The sequence below is a fragment of the Zea mays genome, chromosome 4, assembly GCF_902167145.1.
Source record: "Zea mays cultivar B73 chromosome 4, Zm-B73-REFERENCE-NAM-5.0, whole genome shotgun sequence".
In the NCBI taxonomy this organism is placed as follows: domain Eukaryota; kingdom Viridiplantae; phylum Streptophyta; class Magnoliopsida; order Poales; family Poaceae; genus Zea; species Zea mays.
In genome coordinates, this window is record NC_050099.1 from 13966028 (window position 1) to 13983558 (window position 17531).

General features: G+C 45.0%; 1 long non-coding RNA gene and 1 other non-coding gene across 2 annotated transcripts; both read left to right on the plus strand.

Annotated features, from left to right (window-relative positions):
- The first annotated feature begins 5360 nt into the window (after nt 1-5360).
- Nucleotides 5361-6542, plus strand: LOC118476880 (uncharacterized). The gene is made up of 2 exons (XR_004857674.1): nt 5361-5792; nt 5911-6542. It is a non-coding gene; the product is annotated as an uncharacterized lncRNA (long non-coding RNA).
- Nucleotides 5575-5712, plus strand: MIR169o (microRNA MIR169o). The gene has a single exon (NR_121138.1). It is a non-coding gene; the product is annotated as a microRNA MIR169o (primary transcript).
- Nucleotides 6543-17531: the final 10989 nt, after the last annotated feature.

Here is a 17531-nt window from a genome sequence, read left to right on the forward strand (position 1 = left end):
TGCCGAGTCCCGACGGGGGCAGGAGAGCCATCTGCTAGGCGACAGCGCTCCGCGCGCTCAGCCCGCAACTGGGCGATCTCAGCACGAGCCCTACTCAACTCGTCTAAAGCGTGGTCCAGCTCCGTGTTTAGCATGAAGGCTAAGTTGACTGTGCTGCTCAACCTAGGATTGTCCTCACCAACAGGTGGGACAATCACGCCTCCTGTGCTGCCAGGTGGACGGCGGGGGTAATACCTTAGGTCAAGACCATCGACCACCCCACTGAGCACTGAGCAGTAGTGCGAAAGCGCACGTCGTGCGACATCTTGAATGGCTGCCTTAGCTGAGTTCCGCTCAGAGATAGAATATGCTCCGAGCAGACCTCCGCACCCCGGAGACTATCGTCCGGACATCGAACCAAACAAGTCGCCTCCCAGCGGTCCTGGTAAGCCCCGTGACTATGCTAGAAGACAACATAACGATACTCGATGGACCAAGTACGCCGGTCGAGTGCCTGGCGTAGCAAGGTGTCGAGCGCATCGTGGAAGTGACACCCGTGAGCGGCGTCACGAGGGATGGGTCGAGCAACCCATCCCTCCGGCTCCTGCTCCTCCAAAAGGTCGGTGCTATGGCTCGAGCTACCGTCGTCGCCTCCATCATCGGGGTCTCCTCCAACAGCTACTCTAGCGGCCGGGACGCCCAGTGGTGGTGCAGGGGGCGCCTCCAGCGGGGGCATAGGAGAGCAGCACCTCACAGACTCTACCTCCTGCTGAGGCGAGGAAGAAGAGCCCTGCTGCTCCAACTCCTGTCGCCGACGCTCCTGCTCCTCGTGCAGGCGGTGGTGCAGCCTCTCCAAATGGCTAGACTGACCAGTCACCGGACGGCGAAGCGGACGCTCCACGAGATGAGAAGGCAAGAAAGGAATGACTGACTTTCGTGCTGTGTGTCTAAGACGAGCCATCTACAAAAGACACCGTAAGCATAAGAGTGAGAACAGAGCTAGTATGACCAGCAAATAGACCATAAAAAGTTAGGAAATAGAATAAAACAAAATTTTCAGCAAGGTATTATATATATAATAAAACATAGAATTGGTCGAGATGACCAACTTTTGAAGGGACACCAAGGTTAAGGTGAGAATAGGGGTCTATAATCATAAGAATGACCATTCTAGTCTAGGTTAGCGGTCCTACAGTCAGCCTGGCTTTGATATCACTAATGTCACACCCGATTTTAGAAGGCAAACCGAATGCGAACCATGTATGTGCCAGGATCAGCAATTCACGTACACAACAATTACATAACCGAACATCATCACACAGTGCTTAAATAATAATATAAAAGAGGGTAATAGTTGATTACATCATGATATCCGAGACATCTGCATAGTCATTAACAATTATCAAAGTACAAAAATGAAACGTAGATAAACTCGGCCTTCACAGGCAGCCTACTGAGGGTTTGCCGCTAAACCACGCCTAGAACTCATCGTACACTTGGAACTCCTGGAAGACCTGCACCACGACTTCATCTTCTCCTGAGCAGTGGTTACAATGTGAACAACCTGGGGGGGTTTGGTGTGTAAAGCAAGCGTGCGTACACATCAACATACTCATCAATTTTTCCGTTTGGCTGTAGTGGACTAGCTTTATGTGGGGTTGAAGTCAAGCAATTGCTTTTAGTTGGTCAGGTAGTTATTACTAGTAGAGAGCCTGGTTTTAGCATTAGCCCAAGTTATTAACCCAAAAGTACCCTTTCCAAACAGAAAGAATACGAGAAACCATAACCATAATCATAATCACAATATAGACCAGCATTATCCTCATCATCATCTATAAATAAAGCATTCAATGTTTCTCTAATCAATAGAGCTCCCAAGGCCGCTCATAACCGCGAGCACGGCTGATATATCAGTTTCATAACACTCTGTAGGGGTTGCACACTTTACCCACGAGCCGTGATTCCTTTTTGCCTCGTGCCGATCAAAGCCTTAAACACTACCAAGGTGAATAGGCAAGGTTTCACTACGTAGCCTTTACAAAGATTCTCTGAGGCTGTAGCCGCCCGTTAGGTTTCCTAAATATACTGCACTTCTCCCCAAGGGGCAAACCACCATCAGCAGAGCGAGCCGCATACACCGAGCCCCATTGACGGCACGATGGCGAAGCGAACTACACCTCAGTTCCTCAAATTATTCAGCTAAGGGCGTCCCATACCACCCTCATGGTTATACTGTTTTTCCGAGTGGTCATCCAACGAATCAGTTCTTATGGAGAGGCACTCGAGAAACCGCTCGAGTCCCCTTAAATGTCATAATATCATTATCATAATCAAAAGAAAAAACAATGTATCATAAATAATCTCATCATGTTTATTGATTAGTGTGAAGCACTAGCATTGAGCTAAAACCAAAATGATCCAACCCACATAGGTAAACAAGGACATGATAAACAAAGCTAGTCAATCCATAGGTATAAATTGTGTAAATGCAGAGAGTGAATTATAAAATGAGTAGGACATAGATGGGTCAAGGGACACTTGTCTTCACCAACCAGCTGCTGCTCAGGGTCTTTACCTGCAACTCCTTCGGACTCCGCCAACGGACCGTTATCTATACGAGTTCAAACATACATTCCATGATTTTAATACAAAAAGAACAATACACCACACAGTAGAATATAACAAATAAGCAGACGCTTGGCGCAGGGCTCGCACCGACGACTAAGCGAGAAAGAGAAAACAACGGTCCAGGCTACGGTCGAAGGGCAATTACGTTAAGCAGCTATGAATTAAAGTACTTGCCTAAACATAACCATATTAATTTGACAATCGCGCTATGCATAAAATAAAGTTACGATACACATTTAATTATTATAAACAATTCAAGGTAAATTTAAAAGCATTGTCATGCGGCGAAACACACGACGACACACGCGAACTAACTGAAAATTGGGACGAGTTGCCGCACGACGAGGCGCGCGACAGCACACACGAGTTAAGCTGAAATTAAAATGAATCGTCGCGCGACGAAGTACGCGAAGGAGCGCGCAACGAAACACTTGAATTAAATATGAGAATAACGTAAAGTGTCGCGCAACGAAGCACACGACAGCATACACCACTTAAACTAAATTTAAAACAAAACGTCGCGCGATAAAACGTGCGACGCAACACATTAAATAATTTGAAATTAAAGTGAACCGTCACGCCGTAAAGCGCGCGACGCAACACACTAATAAATTTGCATTTTAAAATGGATCGCCACGCGACGAAGCGCGCGACGCAACATATAAATTAAATCGAATTTAAAACTAATCAAACTGAATTTTAAACGCCACGCGCGCTAGGGTTGCGCGAGCCGAAACGGGTCTGCGCGCGCCGGGGAGGCGCGTAGGGGCCGCGCGGGGGGCGCACACAGGGGAGGGAGGAAAGGAGGGAGAGGAGAGGAGAGGAGAGGGGAGGGGAGGAGCTCACCTCGGGGCTCGACGATCGGCGGTAACCGTCCACCGGATCGCACCTAGGGCAAGGGAGGTGGAAGAGAGGGAGAGGGAAGTTGCTGCGCGGGAAAAGAAAATGAGATAGGGGAGGGGGCGCATGGGGGAAGGGGCGCCAGGGGCCGGGTTGGGCCACGGGCCGGGCCGGACCACGAGCTGGGCCGAAAACCCACTGCACGCACGACCACTAATCGAAAACAAATCATGATTCGAAGACCAAAACGAGACGGACGCGCGATTAGACACAACATTAGACAAAAGAAATATGCTTCAGCATGAAGCAAAACCTATGTCAACTTAGGTTTTTGTTTACACGCGATACGGACACCAGTCACTATACTGCTTTGAAAATTAGAAGAAGGAGCAAAACGGGAAGAGAAAAGAGAGTAACGCCTGAATTTGCTGAGTATCGGAGAAGAAAAATTATACTCCCAAATTCAGGGCGTTACAACATCTCTTGGTCAAGGTGTGACATGCTGGCTATAGAGGATGGTACTCTGCTTCCCAATTATGGAACATAGAGTGAGGGAGATACTAGATGCGACGAGGGTGAGGAAGACCGGTGGTGGCGATGGCAACCTCGGGGAGAGGCAGGAGAAACTGCAGTAGTGGGCCAAGCACGTGCGTGTAGATGCGAAGGGGTATAGGGGTATTCTCACGGGAACCGCTCGTTTCGTCCCAAAGAGGCCTGTAAACCGATTTGGCATTCACCTTGAAAACCAAGCTACCGGAAAAATCAGTTCAGGGAAAAACTGACCCAAAATCAGAGCGTTTTGCACTCAGATCAGCTTTTGGCGGTCACAATCTAAAAAAGGGGTTCCAAACGGGGCATGCACTACAACTCTCTATAGCTCTTGGAAGAGGTTCAAATAATATTCTAGCAATCAGGGCTATGCCTAAGATTTTAGGGGCCCTGGGCGAAAGCTTATATGGATGCCCTTTTGGCCGATGTATATACAATAACTATATACATAGACACATTTTGATGGGCCAAATAGTAAATGCAATTAGCTAGCTCCTACATATGGTATACATGTACGTGTATGTGCGAAGGTTGATCGTCGATGGCATGTCTTGGCGTTTGCAACCGTGTCTAGACTGTCCAGTTCTTTGGCAACATGGTGGTGGCACCACGACATGAATTAGGTTTTCTAGATGTATTCTATTATGAGTCCTGACTTGGGATCTGGCTTACATGAACATGCTAGCATTTGCTTCCGATTTACGTTACATGAGCAAGATAGTAGAGGCTGAGCTACCCGCTTATGTGAGCATGATAGCAGTTCATAGTAAGGATGACAATAAGTACCCGAAACCCGAACACCCAACAGATTTTACCTAATTAGAAGGTAGGTATGAGATAATTTCTTTAACCGTGAGTATGTTAATAGGTAATACCCATACTCGTCTAACCGCGGGTAAAATATACCGACATCATATCACTATTACCATCTAATAACTCATCTTAGCTAAAAGAAAATCCGTATTCGACTATTGTTTGTTTAAATACCATATTATGTAATCATATGAGATGTTATATTTGAAGTTAAACTTATTTTTATATGTTTGTTTGATATTTTGAGTGATTGATATATTACAATTTAAGATTTTCTTAATGGGTGCACGTTCCTTAATGGGTAAAATTACACCCGCGGATATGGGTACGGATGGGATTCTATACCCGCGAGTGTGCATGGTAACCTAATGGATATAATTTTTTTACGAATAACGGCATAAAATGGTACTAGATATATTCCATTTCGTAGCAGTGGACGGTTGAACCAACCAAGTGAACACTATTTAAACTGATGAAATGATTAAATATTATACTTAGATATATACTTAAGGGGACTTCAACATTTTGAGACGCTTTAGCCTGCTAGTTCAATCCTTGAAACTGAAGAACAAGATATGGCAGAAGCTGCTCACCCAAAATACCTGACCCCTCTCCTTGTCCACACCATAAATACCAGGCGTATGCAACCAGTGCTGCCACACACACACACACAGACACCAAACGCCACAGAACTTGCAGGCATGGCTGAAGGTTAAGAAGAAAAAGAGGAGGGCGGCCTCACATGGAGATGGAGAGCCCCTTTTGGTAGCCAAGAATGACTTGCCTATGCACGCCCTCTGTTGGCAGTTCCGTCCGGCAGCCATGGCGACGGTTGCACAAGGTGAGTTTTTGCGGCGTGGATGATGCAATGTGGCTGCATCGGCAGGTCTTCTTGGCTAGCCAGTGGGCTCTCGTCCACCATGCCAGGCCTCCCTCTTCAAAATTTCCCTGATTTTTGCCCTCTGCACATGGAACTTGGTGATGTATATATCCTGAACGCACTCTTTCAATTCTTACATCTATATATTTCACATTTTCGGAAAAGCATTCCTCTTTGACCTTTATAGATAAGATTTTCTTTTTTGTTTCTTGTTCGTTCAGTAAACTTTTGGATATAGGCCGTTCTTTGGCGCTGAACTCCCCTGATTGAACACAGCATGTTGTAAATACTACTCACCTGGCTATGCACTCCTGAGTTGCATGCAGTTGCAGAACCAAGAAATGTTACCGCTGTTGAAATCATTAAAAAAAATAGAGAAATGCCTTTGCATGGCTACGGGTGTTTCAGCTTCTGCAGGGCAGAGATGATCATCAGGTTTGTCCGGTCTGCAGTTGGCATGCAGTTCTCGCCAGATCCAAGAAGCGGCCCTGCCATGCCAACAAGCACGGCCACAAGGAGTTCGTGTCTGCGCGTGTGGCAGCGCATGAGACCCCAACCGCCACACGTGTAGGGCATTCCACGCACCGGCTTTCCAAGGTGTACTCGTGCCGTCTGCACGTTGCACGCGTTCAGCATTTCGTCGTTGCGTGCGTACAGTACAGACGGGGCTGGAGGCGTTCTCTCCCCCCTCCTCCCCCTCTAATAAAAATCTTGCACATCAATTGTGGTTGTATAACATTTCTACTAGGATGAAAACGGTCGGAAACGGTATTTATTCGGTAATCAGTTTGTTCTTTGATTGCGAATAAATAGGATATAGAATATACAATACAAATTTGTATTCTTGTTTTTAACATCCAGCTTGTTAAGATTCATAAAAGGTAAACCTCAAATTCATCCTACATTTTCTCGAATAATATATTTAAACTTCGGTATGGATTCAGAAACAAATTCGGTAATTTTTTCAACTTTTTGTGTTGTAGAGAGCAAATAATACATAAAACAACTTATATAATATTTTATTCAATATTTGTACTAATGTGCTTGATAACATAAGAAAAGATCAACATCAAACTTTATACATATCTATTTTAAAATATTAAATTTGTTTTAACAGTTCGGATTACCACTTTCATCCCTAATTTCTACTAATATAAAGGCTAATTGAAGTTGTAGATGTGGTGAGTAGCGACGTGACCAAACATGCCATTGAAGGCCTTGAGCTCCTTGAGCTTGTAGGAAATGGATCCCTGACATCACAAGTAATTTCAACAAGCGATTCATGTAACTGCCATAATTGGATTATTAGTGAGCTTCTAACCCAATTGCTTTTAAATATACTTTTCTCACTTTAAGTCATGGAACTAGAGATACACTATTTGTAAGGTGAAATGTTATAAAACATGAAATTCTAATGCTATATTGATAGTTTAGAGATTATTGGCGATTGACTTGATTGGTGGTGCTTAGTTTTCCACCATCAATTTTCTTGGTAAAAATAAAAATTTAAGATTCTCCACAATCATACCGCACAAATTAGCTCTTGGGATATGATACTTTCTTCAATGAGGTTTCTAGAGTGCGAAAGCTCCATGGTTCAATTGCTCAATTGATATATGGTTTGTTTTTTTTACTCTGTTTTTGTCTAGACAATCATTGATTGTTTTCTAAAATTTCATCTAAGCCCTCAATACAGTGAAAATGGAAAAAATGTGTATGTAGGACAGGTAATTGGGGGCAGAATAGAATAATCTATTCCCTTCGTTTCTTTTTAGTTGTCGCTGGATAGTTTAATTTTGTACTATCCAGCGACAACTAAAACGAAACGGAGGGAGTATTAGATAAAGAAGGGAGTACAATATATAGCCAGGATGGTGGCGCACCAGGGAAGGTGCGACAGCCTGGCAATCAGATCCTAACTACCATAGACATCAGTCCCTGATAGCTATACTAAAGTAGTTTATCCTAGATGCCATATAGGACTACACTAGTTGTTATACGTGACAAAGTTCACATACTTGTCCTCACGCAGGAGGAGGATGGAAAGTAGCCTATAGATTATAGAAAGTACATATTATAGTAATAATCTAACACCTCCCGCAGTTGAAACATCTAGCCACTGCAAATGTTAAGACTGGACTTGAACTCAAGAAACACTTATGATGGAAGCCCTTTCGTGAAGATGTCAGCAAAATGAGACGTGGTTGGGACATGTAAAACCCAAACATCACCAACAGCAAAACGTTCTCGAACAAAGTGGAGTTTAATTTCAACATGCTTCGTACGGTGATGTTGAACTAGATCGGTGGATAAATAGACGTCACTGATGTTGTCACAATAGACAAAAATGCTCCTGTGGAGGGAGAGTCAAAGTTCCAGCAAGAGCTGACGTAACCAACTAACCTTGGAAACAACACGATATCCGGCTTCAACACTGGAGTGAGAAACAACATTCTGACGCTTGGAGGACCAGGAGACAAGGTTACCAGAGAAAAACTACATAGCCAAATAAAAGTGGGCATCGAGTGTCAAGACAACCTTCCCAATCTGCATTAGTATACACCACAATCTCAATGACAGATGAGGAACACCAAAGTAGAAGACCATGGTTAACAGTACCCTGAAGTTAACAAATGATACGCTTCAGAGCAGTCATATGAGGTACCCAGGGGGCATGCATATGGAGGCAAACTTACTGAACTACATAGGCAATATTAGGACGGGTGAACGTCAAATATTGAAGTGTGTCGGCTAGACTCCGGAAGTGAGTGTCATCCTGAACTGCAGGACCAGAATCAGCAAACAACTTGAACTGAAGATCAACTGGCTTTGAGCAGGGTTTGCAACCTGCCATACCTGCACGGTTAATGATACCAAGAGCATAAGTACGTTGCTGGAGAAAAATGCCATCTGGTGTACGTTCTACTATAATCCCAAGAAAATGTTGAAGAGGCCCGAGATCCTTAGTAGGAAAATCTTTCTGAAGGCGGTGAGGATGATATAATCAACATAGAGTAATAAGTAGACTGTCTCGGTGCCATGTTGAAAGATAAACAAAGGGGTGTTGGCTTTGGCTTCAACAAACCCCACAGACTTCTTTTTAAACAAGGTTTTGATTTTTGGAGTCTCCTTCCTCTCTTGTCTTCCCATTGGTTTCACTTGGTCTCCTATACATCATCACGCTTCCACCAAGCTTCCCCCATGTCAAATTGGCTACGATCCTCGGTGGATCAAGGGCGCCTGAAGGCTCTCATTGTCTGGGCTTGTTGGATAATGGTGGATGACTACTTCCCGATGCCGAGGAGATCCTGACTCCTCCTTCGGTTTACGTGGTTTCGTTCATTCATTTTCATGAACGAGGCTTTGCCCTTCCTCTTCCCCCCTTCATTGCGGCTCTTTTCGGTTATCTCCAGGTGCAACTTCATCACCTGAATCCAAATGGGATTCAACATATTGTCGTTTTTTGCGTTGTGCGAAGGTTACCTGGGGTTATAGCCCCATTTTAACTTACGACGCCATTTTATCCGTGTCGAGCTATTGCAGAGAAGGGAGGAGCAGAAGGCGTTGGAGACGTGGCCAATCGGGTGTGCAAGAATCTGTCTCCGCAACGGGAGGTCGCGATATATTCTGATCACCCTTTTGTTGTCGAACAAGTGATGGCATCAGCAATGGTTTTTATTTGCGAGATGCGGGCAAAAGGACCATGTTAGGATCCAGGCTCCCTGACTTCGCTCTAGAGGCCCCGTCTGAAGCCCCTCGTAGTTGGAGTTGGGATGTTCCGCCCAGTGTGAGGGGCTAGATCTTCTACTACCTTATGGCTATGCTCATCCTATGGGAGAGAGGCGTCACGAGTATGGCATCATTAGCTCCTATCTCTAGCAAGGATTAGCCCCTCTTATAGTGTGCCCTCCCCTTGCACCAGGTGGCAATGGGCACCTCTTCCATTGGTGCCACGACTGTTCCTGGAAATGTGAACCTCGCTTGTTGGATTGAACAAATAATAGAGGTACAGAGAGGCATGAAGGGAAGTAATCCCGTACATGTTTCTTGTCCCCGAGTGCCCCCAATGCGCCCGAAGTCGGGCTTCATCAAATTCGTAAGTTCCACCTCCTTATTAAGCCCCTTTGCTCCTCGATTAGGTTATTCCTTTTTAAAAGAGTTCTTCTGTTGGCTTGCAGCCTTTTGGGTTGGGTGAGTCCCTAGCTTCACTTCCTAGGGACGTGACTGGTAAGGGGATAAATAGCACTTGTATTGAGCATCAACAATGAGACGATTCATCCTAGCTGGTTGCTTGACATCATCGAGCCTTGCACCAAATCAGAAGGGATTGTGGGACCGAGACCGGTATATCCATGAAGATTGACACAGACGAGGGTGCCTCAGATTTGTCGTTTGGTTCTAAGAGGATTCGTTCGAGCCTCCCCATGATGGATTTGTCCACGTTCCCTTCAAAAAGAAGGGGGAGTCATCCTCCCACACGGCCGATGTGGGTTTTGTTCCCTCTTCTTCTGTCGCCTTCTTGTCAGGGTTCCCAACCTTGACCGACCTCCTTCCCATTTGTGAGGGATTAGCTCGGTCGTCCTACTATCTAGGTCAGATGAGCCTGAACTCATCCTTCCCCAGCGTCGCAGGGCGGGCCCTCTCCTAGGGTGATCTGGCAATTTTAGCAAGTGACTATTGGCCTCCTCTTTCGGTAGATCTAGTAGGTGGCCCTAGTCTACCCATTCCGCAGCCCGCAGGGTAGGGTTCTTGCTCGCCTGATCCATCACTGGTGGGGGACGCTCTTGGTCTATCTGCTAGAAGCGCTTTTGTGAGTTGAAGCTAGGCATGTTACCCCTCAAAAAGCCAAAAGGAACAAGTCATATTATTTTCTTTTGCTTTCTTCGTCTTCCTATCTTCAAGGCATTGATGTTCTAGGCCTTTGTTCTAGGACTCAAGGTTCTACCACCTCGGTCCCCCATGTTAACACGGCTCCTGCATGGGCGTTGATGGGGTTGCATTCTTTTCTGACGAATAATTTCGCTTGCTCCATGGCATTAGTACCAGGTTAAGGTGTCCTTTTCCCTGCGCGATCTGAAGTGGCTATCCCAAGGACCAATGTACTCGGACAACCTCTATGGTAGTCACTGTTGGGGGCCTTCGGCTTCCGAAGGTCCTCAAAAACATGATTTAACAATATTTCTGGAGTATAATGTGTGAACAGGTATCTTCGGACTTGTATCAGAAAGGGAGAAGCTCAAAAGATACGAAGGTTGACACAGTGCCGAAGCTGTGAAGCAGGAAAGCTTCGGCATGTTCGCAGAAAAGGGAACCGACTTAAAGATGAAAAGGCCATTTGGACCTCGATAGAATGCTATAGAATTATCACCAAATGTAAAGGGCATGTATGTAATTTTGTATGGGTTGTACCCCGTGCCTATAAATAGGTGAACAGTACCCCCGTACTGTTCACGCTGACCTGGCATTTGCTTTTGCGTCACACTTGTATTTTCATCTCCTTCCAAGCCGAAGGTACATTTATAATTCGATATTGTTTCTATTTCTTTATGATGATATAATAAAGTTAAATGAATAATGTTATATGATTATTCATGCTATCTTTTATGTTTCATATGCTTCGTTTTTCATTAATGTACACTGTGATGATGAAGGTTCGTCCTTCATGGCCTTCGTTCGAAGATCGTTATATCCTAAGGGGAATAATGCTTCGAAGGACGAAGGACTTTATCGTTTAACATTCTCTGTGTTGCCTTGTTCTTAACTTATAGCATTTGAGAACAAGTCCCCAACATTGGCGCCCACCTCCGGTGAACTCACTTCCATTTCTTGAGCTTTTTGACATCTTCGGCAAGCATCACCTTCGTCATGCCGCCGAAGAAGGCTTCAGCACCAGGGGCTGGCACGCTGCAGCCGCTGGACCCCAATCAAGACGTCCTTTCTCTTAGAGAGGCACGAAGCCAGAAGAGGAAGGCTACCAGTCCAACACCTCCGGAGGATGATCTAGATCAGGAGATTCAAAATCTGGAAATCCTTCAGCAGCAGGTTCAACGCAAGAAGGAGAAGATGGCCAGGCTAGTTGAACTGCAGAGGCAGATAGATGAAGCCTCTGAAGAAGTTCGTCATCTTGCTCAGGATGAGCAACACCGAAGGCCTCAGCATCAAGACCTTCATCAGGAGGGCTTTCCCAACGAAGATGACTGGTATGACAATTTCCATCATGGGAATTTTGTTTTTGATGATGCTTCTCCCCTGTCCGCTGAGTTACAGGCTACACCTTGGCCTCCGTCCTACAAGCCGCCTCAGCTCCCCGTATTTGATGGCCACTCAGACCCGAAGAAGTTTTTGATGAGCTACGAAGCAACAGTGTCTTCGTATGGTGGCAATGCTTCAGTCATGGCCAAATCTTTCGTTATGGCTGTCAGAAGTGTTGCTCAAACCTGGTATTCTTCCCTTCGACCAGGAACGATCACTTCATGGCAGAAGCTGAAGGATTTGTTGTTAACCAGCTTTCAAGGATTTCAGACGAAGCCGGTCACTGCTCAGGCTCTGTTCCAGTGCACTCAGGACCACGAAGAATACCTTCAGGCATATGTCCGAAGGTTCTTGCGTCTGAGGGCACAGGCACCAACTGTGCCCAATGAAATTGTCATCGAGGCCATGATCAAGGGGCTTCGGCCAGGTCCGTCAGCTCAGTACTTCGCCAGGAAGCCTCCTCAAACTTTGGAGAAGCTTCTCCAGAAAATGGATGAATACATTCGGGCCGACAATGATTTTCGCCAAAGAAGGGAGGAGGCTTTCAGGTTTTCTGAAATGACCAGGGGCTTCGGAGGAAGATTTTACCCGAGGCATGTGAGATCAATTCACAATTCCACACAAAATGATGACAGAGGAAGCCAACAGCAAAGGCCACAATGCTCCTCACAGGCTTCTGGTCAACAGCAAAGCTCATTCCGGCCACCAGCTCCAAGAGGCAGAGGCGCCAGGGGCTTCGGAGGAAGATTTGGTGATCAACCGAGAAGAATCTTTTGCTTATTCTGCGGTGAGAACAAAGGCCATACTACCAGGATGTGCCATGTTACTATACAGAAGCAAAAGGAAATAGCTGAAGCAGCAGCACAACAAGCCCAGCCGAAGCAGGTTATGCATACAGCTTCGTATCATTCGCCCTACATCCCAGAATATGTGGGCAACCATCCTGCAGTCTCTGCTGCTTCGGCGAGTCAGCCTCAAGCTTCCTGGCAACAGCCTCCGCCTCCACCTCCGTTGCAACAGGGCCAGCAGCCAGAAGGGAGTCAATATGCTCCACATCAAAGGGACTTCAGAGAACAGTCCGAAGCTCGCACGGTCAACAGCACCGTGCCAGAATCAAAGCACATCTATTGACAAATATCCTACCTTAATAGCAATCTTTTTCATTCGGTTTTATTTTCTGTAATAAAGAACATTGTTTAGGTTTCATGTAATTAGTTTCGTTGATTCCTACAAGAAAAATATGTTTTCTTCACAGGTTTGTGATAATAAAAAGGACCTTCGGACTATCGAAAATTCTTCGAAGCAATAACAAGTCGTTCTAAGGAACGCAGAGTAAGTCTGACGAAGTCACAAAAAGTCGTTCCGAAGGGAGCGCAGTGTAAGTTTTCTGCTCCAAAGTCGTTCCTAAGGGAATGCAGAGCTTATACCGCCTAAGTAAAAGGCGAAGAAGCTCCAAAGACGTTCCTAAGGGAATGCAGAGCTTATACCGCCTAAGTAAAAGGCGAAGAAGCTCCAAAGACGTTCCTAAGGGAATGCAGAGCTTATACCGCCTAAGTAAAAGGCGAAGAAGCTCCAAAGACGTTCCTAAGGGAATGCAGAGCTTATACCGCCTAAGTAAAAGGCGAAGAAGCTCCAAAGACGTTCCTAAGGGAATGCAGAGCTTACAGCGAAGAATCAGCGCTGATACAAAAATATTGTGTGGGGATATGTGTGTATCTTTCGGAACAAATGTCATCTACGTAACATAACATCATCACATCATTTTGCATAGCATGAGCATCATACATCATGTTGCATATGGCACAAGAAGGGGACACAATATTGATCTTCGGAAGTATGCTTTGAAAGAGTGAAAATCGTGTTGTCACAAGGAGACACAATCTTCATCTTCGGAGTATAGCTTCGGAGAATGTTTTCACGAAGCTTGGATATTCTTCATCTGAGCACTATGGACATTGTTGTGATACATAGAAATTTTTCTTCACGAAGCATGAAAAGAAGGGAAGGTGTTTTTTTCGCCAAAGACTCAAAAAAGGTATGTATGAAAAGTTTCATGCATCGTAAAGAATTGTTTATAAAGAGAAATAAAACAAATATGTTACATACAGGATTACAAGATATTACACATGTTACATTTAAAATGTTTTTACAATAGCATCTAGTCTTCCCTAAGTACCACTTCTGCAGCTTCGTTCAACAGTCGATCAACAACTTCATCCATAATAGCTTCAGCCATCTTTTTAATCTCATCGTCACCCTTAGGCCGTGCACCCGGAGATACTTCAGTAGGATCTGAGGAAGGACAGGACACGGCTGCTTTGCTGTTACAAGTTGCAAACAAATCTTAAAGTCTAAGATTACAACACGATAAAAACTATTATTTAATACCTAATTGACCTTCGGCCTCTGCGCTCTTTTCAGCAGCCTCAGCTACTTCTCTAGCATCATGAATGCCCTTTTCACTTCTTCGAATAATTTCTCCGGCCATTTCCCGGCCACCATTATCCCAGATATCGGTAAAAAACTTTCCACCAATTATGCTAGCTTCGGCCGAGGGATCTCTTGTATCTTCATAGGACAAGGCAGCTTCGGACTGTGCTAAAATTTTTACATGTTCGCAGCCCTTCTTCTCTAAGATGGTGGCAATCCCTCTGGCGCCAGAGAAGGCACATATATCTCCTCGGCTATTTAAAATTTCTTCGAAGGCTTCAGCTTTATGGTCAATCCATTCAATGACACCTTCGGGATTGCCTCTCGAAAAGTTTTCTTCACTTGAGAATGCGCCGACCTTGGCGAAGCTAGCCTTTAATTTTTTAACACAATCTATAGATTTATTGTAGAATCTCTTTTTGGATGAACGAAGCTCTTCAACAGTCACTTCTAGGTGATCTGCCCATTGATCGCTGAGTTCACGCCTTGTTTCTTCAAGTATACGTTCTTCTTTGGCTCTGGCCAGTTGTTTCCGAAGGTCTTCAATTTCGCGTTTCTGAGCTTCAGCTTGACTTTTAAAAGCAGCTTCGTCCTCCTTTATTTTATCTATTAATGAGTATAATATTTTGTCTTTTTCGAGACCTTCGTTCCTCAGTTCAATTACTTCGGAACGAAGGTTGCTCAGGGCTATAGTACAACCTTCGTCTTCAGCATCTTTCTGTGCCCTGAGGGCATTGCTGAGCATCAGGCCCTGCAAACAGGAGCATGTCTGTGTCAATAGTTTTAAACAAACGAAAAATTTTGAACTCGACAAAAAATACAAGAATTCCATTTGTCGCACCTTTAAACTGTTGTAAGCTAGACTGTCAGCCAGATCGTTTTTTGACAGCACCGGAAGTCCGTCTTCTAAAGTTGGGAATCCGAAGCTTCTGCTCATCTCCCGACAGACAGAAATTTCTTTGCTGTCGGGGAGACAATACAAGAAATCTTCTTCTCCACTGCCATTAAATATCAACGCCCCCTTTGGATATTTCAACTTTTGGGCATAGTGTTGGGCCTCTTGTTCTTCTTTTTCTGATAATTTTTCCCCGAAGCATGACGAAAAATATAATCACGAATTTTGGAGGATGCTTCGGGGGTAACAACACCAGTTTCTTCAGCAAAGGTTGGCTTTGTTATTTTTTCTGCCTCACTTTCCAAGGTTTTTGCCTTTGCGGACTCTGAGGGCCCAGCTTCGGCTTCAATTTCTTGCCCTGGAGCTGTAGAACCAGAAATTTCAGCTGTTGTTTCAGGAGTAACAACAGCCTTCTTCGGAGGTGTACTTGAAGTCTTAATTGTTTCTAGTACATCTAGCACATTCGCCATTCTTCTTCTTTTTGGAGTCACTGCTGGCGCTTTTTGATTTTTTGTTGTCTCAACATTTGTTGCAGGACTCACAATTTCTGGTACTTTTTCTTCAGTTGGTTTTTCCACTTCTGCAATTTTTTCTGTGGATAGCGCTTCGGCCATTTCTTTGGTTTCTGGCAGCGAAACCTTCGGTTCTTCTAGCTCTATCTTTTTCGCCGTTTCGGTTATCCCTGCAGCTGCAGGTGGCATGACTGGTCTAGTTGGCTTTTCAGCCTCGGTAACCGAAGAAGATTTCTCGGTAAACTCCGGCACCGAAGCTGGTTCGATATAACGCGGCCGGTGAGTGAGGACTTTTATTTTCTTTCTTTCAGGCTCTGGCTCGCTAGGAGCAGTTGCAGCTTCTTTTGCAGAAGTTATGTTCTTCCTTTTCTGCCTTCGGACGGGGTAGCAATAGTCAGGGTAAACAAACCCAATTGCATCAAATACCCGATTCAGCCTCTTCTTTTTTCGGCCTCCGAAGGCTGCTGACATCGCCATATCTTCGGCCTTCGAATAAGCACCAAGCAATTCGTCACTTAAATTTTCAATACTCTTTAGCCAGTCGTCATCTGGCTCAGTAAATTTATCTCCAAACTTGAAGGTGTACTTCAGTCTCACAAGCCCACCTTCGTCGGTCTCTTTTATAGTTTCTTGAGGCATTTCCCATTTTTCCGCAAGCGGCCACACCCGGAAGGCAATATGTTCTTGTACTAAATCTCTTGTTCCAATAAAAGAGCAGATGACGCCGAAGGCCCTCTGGCATTCTTCGGCAGCTTCATTCATTTCCACCTTCGGCCTCCGAAGGCCGAAGCTTTGCCAAATAGGACGCATGATTATACCTTTGATGTCTTCTCGTGCTGATAGGTCATTCTTCACATAAAACCATTCTGTCATCCAATCCCCGGGCCATCTCTTCCGAAAGGTTGGTACGGGACAGCTTACCCCGGACCGAGAGACGAAACTGTAGCAGCCAAAGTTATTGTGGTACTGTTCTTTGCCCCAAGGCTTTGTTTCATATAATAATTCATGTACATTGCAGAAGCTTCTTGCGTCAGGCTTCAGACCTTGGCTTCTCGTGGCCCACACGAAGATATTTAGCCTTATAATCGCCTCTGGAGTAAGTTGATGAAGATAGACTTCGAAGATTTTCAACACCTCCACGACGAAGCTGCTCAAGGGGAATCGCAATCCAGCTTTCAAAAAGCTTCGGTACACCACAACTTCATTTTCTTCAGGGTGTGGACAAGTCTTTTCCCCTTCGTCAGCCCTCACAATGGACAGATCCCGGAAATACCTTCCCCTCAAATTGGCAAGATGGTTTTCTTTGATAGCTGATTTGCCGAAAACCGCATGACTTGGTCGCCAGGGGCGATCTTCGGAGTCTTCACCGCCACTATCTACATCAAAACTGTCACTGTCACCAGTATCTTCAGACAAGCCTTCCAGAATTTCCTTGGTGATTTTTTCCGTGTTTGTCTTCGACATCGCTATAAGAAACCCCAGGTTTTTTTCCTCATCAAGAGACAGTTTCGCCTCAGTAACAGCTTTCTTGTCTCCAGACATCTTCGGAAACACTAAAAAACTATTTTCAATGCCGAAGCTTTAAAACTAAAGACACAGGGAATCTTAGCGCGCAAAAGCTAAAAATCGAGCGAGCGAGAGAAAGTGGCAAGAAAGCGTACCAAATGAGCTCGCGGTATGCTCTTATTTATATGCTTGATGCGGTAAAAATTGAAAGGTCCCGCCTGTCAGTGAATGTTGCTATTCTAGCAAA